This window comes from Macrobrachium rosenbergii, chromosome 6 (genome assembly GCF_040412425.1).
Source record: "Macrobrachium rosenbergii isolate ZJJX-2024 chromosome 6, ASM4041242v1, whole genome shotgun sequence".
NCBI classification, from domain to species: domain Eukaryota; kingdom Metazoa; phylum Arthropoda; class Malacostraca; order Decapoda; family Palaemonidae; genus Macrobrachium; species Macrobrachium rosenbergii.
The window spans coordinates 12,864,695-12,874,694 of NC_089746.1; positions in this window are offsets into that span (position 1 = coordinate 12,864,695).

Below are 10,000 nucleotides of genomic sequence, written 5' to 3' on the forward strand. Positions count from 1 at the left end.
GCCATAAAAAGATCTGAGTCTTGTGATAAAATCCTTTCTTTAAAATTATCAGAGTTTTTAATACTATAATTATTGGTAGTTAAGGGTGCTAGAAGTGGGATTAGAAATTTAGCCAGTTTGTAATTAGGAGTGTCATATGAGGTAAGTATAGGTCTCATTGGGATACCTTCTTTATGAATTTTGGGTAATCCATACGTTATTCCATAGGAAGCACCTGTGCTATATAAGGATTCATAGGTATCAGCACTTATAATATTTCGGTCTTTTAAACTTTTTAAAAATCGATTTATTCGATCCTCGACAGTACCTAACTGTCTTTCTATGCAAGTGTCCCGCTTATATACGATAAACATTTTTACCAAGATTTACGACAGATAATAAACAAATATTTACCGGCTATCGAATTGAAACTAATACCTAATAATCCAATGACGATCAAGTCTATGTTTAAATATAAAGAAAGTCTGCACCCTTTGATGACCTCAGGAGTCATATACCTGTTTAATTGCCCCAGATGTGACCTGGGGAAGTACGTGGGCTCCACTCGTAGGTTGTTGAAGGTGAGATTAGACTCTCATCGTGGCGTAAGTTACCGAACGGGTGCTAAATTATCAAACCCCGAATTTTCATGCATAAGAGACCACGGGAAAAAATGCAAATATAATATCAATTACAAAAGATTTCAAAATAATAGGCAAAGCTCCGAATGACCACCAACTGACAATACTAGAATCTCTTTTTATTAAACAACTAGTTCCCCAATTAAATACTCAGTCCACGTCAACACCTCTATACCTCTCGTGAGTTTCCGTTGGAACCAAAACGGACCCTGAATGTCACTCAGCAACATGTTGCCTTCAGCACTATTTGGTATTCATTGTTCCTTTCTGTTATGTTTCTTTTTATGCTTTTATGTAAAATTTCTTCTTTTTTCTCGTTTTAAAATCTGAGTCTGTTATTAATTCTGTTGTCTTTTTAATTTATAGCTTTGAAAATGGGACACATGGTCCTGAAACGTCAGCATAATAAAGTATATTGAAAGGAAATACAAGGAATTCTCCTTCTCCCCTAACTCGATGCTGTTTATCAGGTTTAAAGCAACCGCCTTCGACTTTGATATATATATATATATATATATATATATATATATATATATATATATATATATATATATATATATATATATATATATATATTTATGGAGAGAGAGAGAGAGAGAGAGAATATTTTTGTTGCCGTAATACGACCATTAACGCGAAACGAACAACTTACGTGACCCAAATAGATATATGGAACCTGTGAGAGCCCTCTTCGTGAAGTCATTAGGCAGGAAATTGCTCGTAATTATAACTATTGTTGTTCCTAAACTTGTTACCCTGTGGTAATAGTCTCATACCTCTCTCTCTCTCTCTCTCTCTCTCTCTCTCTCTCTCTCTCTCTCTCTCTCTCTCTCTCTCTCCTAGAAATCTTCCAGGTATTTATGACTCTCTCTCTCCCTCTCTCTCTCTCTCTCTCTCCTAGAAATCCTCCAGATATTTATAACGCTCTCTCTCTCTCTCTCTCTCTCTCTCTCTCTCTCTCTCTCTCTCTCTCTCTCTCTCTCTCGTGAATAAAATCCTTTCCAAAAATCCCGAAGAGAGAAACTAGAAAGATGATGACTATGGCTTCGAAACCTCAAGGGAATCTAATTTTTGTGATGAATTTTCAGAACGGCTACGAAATCCTTTTTGGGCAGGACGAGAGAGTTCCGTTTAGAATACGTCTCTCCATATTCTGATTTTCGCAGGGTGCTTCCTTTTTGCGTGTTTAGTATGGCTGCGTGCGTAGGAGCTCTAAACCTAAGCCTCTTCTCCTCCTCCTCCCCCTCCCTGTTCCATTCCTTTCCATATCTGTCCATTTCTTGACATTGCTACGTAAGTAAAGGTCACGGAAGTTACTGACTTCCGGTTTTGTATTTCACTGGCTCTGTGTATCATGATCATTTCCTTCTGCAGTGTGGGGTCTGCGGTGGGAGGTTGAAACCAACATTATTGGAGGCTTGAACTTCAAGTCAATAGCCCCTGTGTACTTGTTCCATGTGAATAGGTTTCATCTACTGAAATAATAATAATAATAATAATTGGTAGACATACTTTGTATGGGTCACTGTATCGTTGTCTTTTTACTAATATTTTTTGTAATTGAATGAAAATACCTTTGGGACGAATAAGCTTAATGCTAATGTTACCTCCGGCGTTGAACTTTGACCATTGTTGAGGCTGTGACCCGCAACTAACACTTCATAAACCAGTTAAATTATGTATGTAATCTTTGTAATCAGTGGACACCGCCTGCTTTTCTCTCTCTCTCTCTCTCTCTCTCTCTCTCTCTCTCTCTCTCTCTCTCTCTCTCTCTCTCTCTCTCTTGTTCATTTCAGAAATCAGTGAAATGTATATAGTATTTGGGATCAATGGACACTGCCTCTCTCTCTCTCTCTCTCTCTCTCTCTCTCTCTCTCTCTCTCTCTCTCTCTCTCTGAATATGTTTATTATTAAATATAGAGGTGTGCGTTTTCCCAGCCCTCATTGGTCTCCCTCTTGCTGGATTCCATTTACCCTCAAACACTCATTCATAATCTAATATGCTCTCAACTCTCTCCTATTGCAAAGACTTAGATTCTTTCACTAGTTTCTTCAAGTTCTCTTTACTATCCCCAGTTATTAATGCATCATATGCAAGCATCAGCCATTCAACATTATTCAAGACTAGCTTTTTAGTTTACTGTAAAAGAAAACTATTGCGATGTCTTATTTGTCTGTCCGTCCGTAGTTGTTTTGTCCGCCCTCAGATCTTAAAACTACTGAGGCTGCAAACTGGTATGTTGATCATCCACCCTCCAGTCATCAAACATACCAAATTGCAGCCCTCTAGCCTCAGTAGTTTTTATTTTATTTAAAGTTATAGTTAGCCATGATTATGCGTCTGGCACTGCTATAGGTGCCAGCAACACATCCCACCTCCGGGCCGTGGCAGAGTTTCATGGGCCGCGGCTCGGAGTTCCATGGGCCGTGGCTGAGGGTTTCATACAGCATTATACTCTACAGAAAACTCGATTCCGCCGAAGAAACTTCCGCGCATTTTTATTATTTATTTTTTTTATCCACGTCACTCCGACCTTGAGGTTATTAAACACTTACGAAGACATAACACACTTTGTCTCAGTCGTATTTCTACACCAAACCAGTCACTCATCAGATGCCTTCAGATTCTAGCACCCACTTTATTGCCTTCCTAAAAATGTTGCCGTAGGGGGTTAGTGCCGTCATTGCACCTCATGTGGTGCTCTGTAGGCATTACTTAAGGTTCTTTGAAGCGTGTCTTCGGCCCTAGCTGCAACCCCTTTCCTTACTTTTACTGTACCTCTTTTCATATTCTCTTTCTTCCATCTTACTTTCCACCCTCTCCTAACAATTGATTCATAGTGCAACTGCGAGGTTTTCCTCCTGCTACGCCTTTCAGATCTTTTACTGTCAATTTCCGTTTCAGCGCTGAATGACCTTAAAGGTCCCAGTGCTTGGCCTTTGGTCTAAATTCTATATTCAAACCAATTCAATTCAATTCCAAAAAATGCTTCAGTGTTTGCAACAACTTATATCTTTTATACCAAACATCGTCAGCACCCTGACCACATGGTGCTTCTAACAGTCCTATCAATAGTTTCTTCCAAGATAATGTATACGCCATAAAGTCCTTTTTTCAATTTCTCACATTAATAAAAAAAAAAAATACAGATTACAACTATCCGCTTGTAATGCGGAAAAGTGAATCACAGTCCAAATAATTTCAGTACTCATACTTTTATGGTTAATGATTTGATGACAACTAACATTAAATAGATACGTTTGTGAGCCACACAAAATGATAATTCTCACTATAATCACTATTATTAAACTAAAAAGTAACCTGGAAAAACCTTAAACTGTGGAACTTTTTAACCAAAAATCGGTCATGTGACCAGAGTGTCTGATAATTTACGACACCACGTGACTCCGCCAAGAACACGGGTCTCGTAAATCACGAGAGATGCTTTATTTTTGTAAATCTTTACCCCTGGGGCATTTTCAGGTGGCCAGCGGAACCAGGTCGATCAGCATGCGGGTCACGCTTCTTGATGGAAACCATTTCTGCCGCGCGGTACACTTCATTTTTTCCCTTCTATGAATTTCGGGCCCTTTCCAGGTAAGAGCGCATCTCTATGGAAAGAGGCCGTCGTGGTTTCCCGTACAGTCTTATTTCATGTACATAGTTTCTGGTAGCTTGTATGTATTAAACAGCCTTCCTAGTATGTACGTAGAAGGCATTCTCTTTGATCAATTTTAGTTTTCTGTAAGAGAAAACTTTTTGCCGGCTTTGTCTGTCCGTCCGCACTGTATTCTGTCCGTTCTTTTTTCTGTCCGCACTTTTTCTGTCCGCCCTCAGATCTTAGAAACTACTGACGCTAGAGGGCTGCAAATTGAGATGTTGATCATCCACCCTCCAATCATCAAACATACCAAATTGCAGCCCTCTATCCTCAATAGTTTTTATTTTATGTAAGGTTAAAGCACGATTAAAGCTGGCCATAATCGTGCTTCTTGCAACGATATAGGATAGGCCACCACCGTGCCGTGGTTAAAGTTTCATGGGCTGCGGCTCATACAGCATTATACCGAGACCACCGAAAGATAGATCTATTTTCGGTGGCCATGATTACGCTGTAGCGGCCGTACAGAAACCTCGATTACGCCGGAGAAACTTCGGCGCCTTTTTTACTTGTTTTTTTTTATCGTTTTATATTACGTTACACGAAAAAATAATTATTTCATGCGTAGTTTCTGTAATTCAAAAAGCATATTCAAACACGTATCATGATTTTTTTTTCTAATTTGCATGCATTCTAAAGAATATCTGACAGATATTTTCCAAGTTACAAAATTATTAGTTTCTTGGAAAGTCGATTCTTTGAAAAACTTTTACAATAGTAGCCTTTTCTCATTAGAAAGCGCAAATCACGTTTGAGAAAGTTGGATATGTATGAAAAGAAAGGAACAGGCACACGCGCACACACACACACACACACACACACACACATATATATATATATATATATATATAATCTCTATATACTGCATATATATATAATCTCTCTCACTGCCGCAAGCTACTATAATCGCAATACGTCGTATTAAGAAATTATTTTTAAATTTCTTTACGACACTGATGCTCTCATTTCTTCACTCACGAGTCACTGGACTAAAATATTAGCTTTAATTAATATATCGCAGCAGAATTTTATAATGTATCCGTTTCAAAGCTCTGTACAGAAGACTTATGCATATTTGGAAAATAGGGTGCTAGCATTTAACAGTGCACGATTTATTTACAGGCTAAACATAGATTATTCTGTAGCATAAGTACATCTGTACTGTTATGTACGAGCATCGGTATACGCATGCGTGCATACACATACATACATACATACATACATACATACATACATACATATATACATACATACATATACATACATACATATATATATATATATATATATATATATATATATATATATATATATATGTGTGTGTGTGTGTGTGCATATGTGTGTGTGTATGCATGTTAGAGATAATCAACACACAATCACGTGTGGAACAGAAGTAAATTTGACTCACATCAGGATCGAGCCCAGGTCTTTCGATTGAAAGGCAAGGACGCTGCCAACAAAACCACGCAGGTCATAAAAGAAGTTGGAACCTACGTAGGTACCACTGTACCTAAGGCTTTACCTGGGCAGGCTAACTGCTTTCTTGGAAGCGTCCTTGCCTTTCAGTCGAAAGATCTGGGTTCGATCCTGATGTGAGTCATAAATTTTTGTGTGTGTATAGTTACTTGTCCTTCGCCATTCGAATTTGCAAACTTTATGAGAATGGGGGTTCCATCTATGATACCGTGGGCTTTTGAGCGGCCCCTCCCCCTCCCCCCCCCGCTCCCAGCTCATACACCCCACATTTGCAGGTAGGCTAACAACCTTTCCTACTTTTCAACGATGGCGATAAACAAACGACAATGATCCAGCCAAAACGGTTGAGATGAAATGGTCACTTAACAAGTAAAAAATGCGCCGAAGTTTCTTCGGCGCAATCGAGTTTTCTGTACAACCGCTACAGCCTATAATCATGGCCACCGAAAATAGATCTATCTTTTGGTGGTCTCTGTATGATGCTGTATGAGCCGCGGCCCATGAAACTTTAGCCACCCCATGTGGTGGCCTGTCCTATACCGTTGCCAGAAGCACGATTATGGCTAACTTTAACCTTGAATAAAATGAAAACTACTGAGGCTGGAGGGCGGCTGCAATTTGGTATGTTTGATGATTGAAGGGTGGATGATCAACATATCAATTTGCTGCCGTCTAGACTCAGTAGTTTTTAAGATCTGAGGGCAGACAGAAAAAAGTGCGGACAGACAAAAAGTGCGGACAGAATACAGTGCGGACAGGCAGACAAAGCCGGCACGATGGTTTTCTTTTACAGAAAACTAAAAAGTTACACGCGAGTACGACGGGCGAAACATTCTGGGCGCCCTCAACCGTAGTCCGAAGCACGTCCGTAGATATTTTTACAATTGTTCATTAAAAAAATAAAGTTTGTGGGAGTGAAAAATGAAGTAGATGGATAGTGTAAATGTATTTCAGGCATTTATGATTGCCTATACTTTTTAACCTTTTAAAATTCTCTACATTATGCATGGCTTGTGTCGTCTTCAGTGTTCTGCAGTATGCTACAGAACTCACAGAAATATTCGCTTTTGATTAATCATGGCTGAATGGTAACTATTTGAAGTGAGGAATGGAAAATCAATTACATATATATATATATATATATATATATATATATATATATATATATATATATATATATATATATATATATATATATGTATATATATTATATGTATATATATACACTATATTTGTTTAAATATACACCTATATTTATATTTAAATATTATATATATATATATATATATATATATATATATATATATATATATATATATATATATATATATATATATATATATATATATATATATATATATATATATATACTCATGGTAAAAGGAAAGTTTTGAAAAGGTAATATTGTGATTCGCTCTTGAACTGAAAAATATATTTTCATCAGGAAACAAAAAGATCTTTGTGACATACGAAATCTCCAATTACAACAGATTCAACAAAAGCTCGGTTCATTCCTCTGTGATCCTTACTCTTTAACTGTGGGATATAGTTTCCGTTTTGCATTTTCATATATATTTTCATTTTCATTTTCAGTTTCCCTTTATTTCGTTGAAATTGCATCCCGTACTTGAATTTTATTTGATCTCGGATTTATTTATTTTCTTTTATTTTTTTGTTTTTGTTTCCTAAGCATTGCAGGATGTTTACTGCCTTTGATTATGGTAGTAAAACTGTGCGGGCTACTTCATTCTTATATGTGTGTGTATATATATATATATATATATATATATATATATATATATATATATATATATATATATATATATATATATATATATATATAGTCATATATATGTACATATTTACATACAGTACATGCATATATATATATATATATATATATATATATTATATATTTGTAGAATGTGTTATATATACTAAAGCATATGTGTATACTGTATATGTATGTATAGATATATCACGAATGTACAAGAGAAATCCCTGTAAATATAATGACATTTTACTTGAATAATCGTCTCAGCCGATGCTGTGCTATTTCAATAATGTTAAATCATACCTGCTCTATTATTCTTAAATTTTGTATAAATGTAACTGTTTTGTAATTCATGTTTTTCTCATTATGATGAGGACATTTTTCGGTGATCTAATAATTTGAAATTATCTTAAGGTTTTTTTATTTCATGTAGTAGATAGAGAGATAATAAATGACCTCTTCATAGATGCTTGGTTGCTAAATTAAGCTGATTAAATACCGTAAGTTTCTGTGCATTGAACCCACGCCATTACAACGTCTTGGTATAGAATGAGTACGTGCTATAAGTAAGCTCTTCTTTAGTTTCTTCCCTCCCCTTTGCCCTTCTGACACAACACAACCAGGCTTTCCCTCTTCTTCTTCTTCTTCTTCTTCTTTTCCGCCTTATTGTTTTTTCTTTTTCCTCTTCTTCTTGGTCTTTTTCTTCTTTTCCCGTCTTCTTCTCCTTCTTCTACTTCCTCCTCTCCTCCTGCTTCTTCTTCTTGGTCTTTTGTTTCCCCTCCCTCTTCTCCTTCTTCTTCTATTTGGTTGTCTTTTCTTTTCCTTTTCTCCCTCATGTTCTTCGTCTTCTTCTTCGCCGCCTTCTTCTTTTCCCTTCTTCTTCCTGGTCTGTTTTTCTTTTCCCTCTCCGTCTTCTTCATCTTCCTCTTCGCCTCCTTCTCCCTCTCCTTCTTCTTGGTCTTTTCCTTTTCTCCCTCTTCTTCCTCATCTTCCTCCTCGCCTTCTTCTCCTTCTCCTTCTCCTTCTTCTTCTTGGTCTTTTCCTTTTCTCCCTCTTCTTCAGTTTCCTCTTTGCCTCCTTCTTTTCCTTCTTCTTCTTGTCTTTTCCTTTTCTCCCTCTTCTTCTTCATCTTCCTCTTCGCCTTCTTCTTTTTCTTCCTGGTCTTTTCCTTTTCACCCTCTTCTTCTTCATCTTCCTCTTCGCCTTCTTCTTTTTCTTCCTGGTCTTTTCCTTTTCACCCTCTTCCTCTTCATCTTCCTCTTCGCCTTCTTCTTCTTTTTTCTTCTTCTTGGTCTTCCGAGTGTCGACTATCAATATCAATTAGCTCCATTTCACCAACAACAATTTCACGGGTTTCGGAATTCTTCTCGAAGCAATCTGAGCTCGCGAGCATTTACGCCTCGCCTGCTTTTCTTTTGGGCCAATTAGCCCTCACCGCAGAAAGAGAGAGAGAGAGAGAGAGAGAGAGAGAGAGAGAGAGAGAGAGAGAGAGAGAGAGAGAGAGAAAGAGAGAGAGAGAGAGTGCAGTAATTTTATTTTATTGTTGGAAGCGTCTCGATGTCTCTCGATGCCTCCGGGACTATCTATCTGGGACTTATCACGTGGGCCTTTATTTTTGGTGTTGAGTTTTTCAGTACCGTCATTTATATAATTGTTAGTTACGTGTGTGTATATATACGCTTACACACACATATATGTGTGTATATGGATGTGTAATATATATAGAATCTATTTGTATATACATAAATTATATATATTTATATATATATATACATTCAATATATATATATACGTATATATATATTATTAATATATATATATATATATATATATATATGTATATATATATATATATATATATATATATATATATATATATATATATATATATATATATACAGTATATATAAATATACATATACATACACACGCACATTCGAATACAAGTATATTTTATGGCAACCGAACTTGACGCCACATTCAGAGTACGGACGGACTCAGGAAGGGTCCTTCTCTAAACAAATATCTTAATGAGAAACAAACATTCCTCACTTCGTATGTGTCCTTTAATAATTTATCTGTTGATTCTCTTAATAAGCTGATTTCCAAACTGACATTGAAGGATGATTAAATCAACGATAGATTTTTATATATTCTGGAATTTTAATTTGCTGGCAGAGTAAATGAATACGTAATTTCATTTAAAGATAATTAGAAATGATATGCATTATTTATGAAACAAGAGGAGAGTAAATTAAGGTGATTTGTTATTGTAATTTTATTAGTTTTCCTATGCTCCGTAGGGGGGTTAATTCCGTCACTGCACCTCATGTGGTACACTGTAGGCATTACTTAAGGTTCTTTGCAGCGTGCTTCAACTCCTTTCGTTCCTTTTACTGTACGTTCTTTCATATTGTCTTTCTTCCATCTTACTTTCCACCCTCTCCTAATAATTAATTCATAGTGCA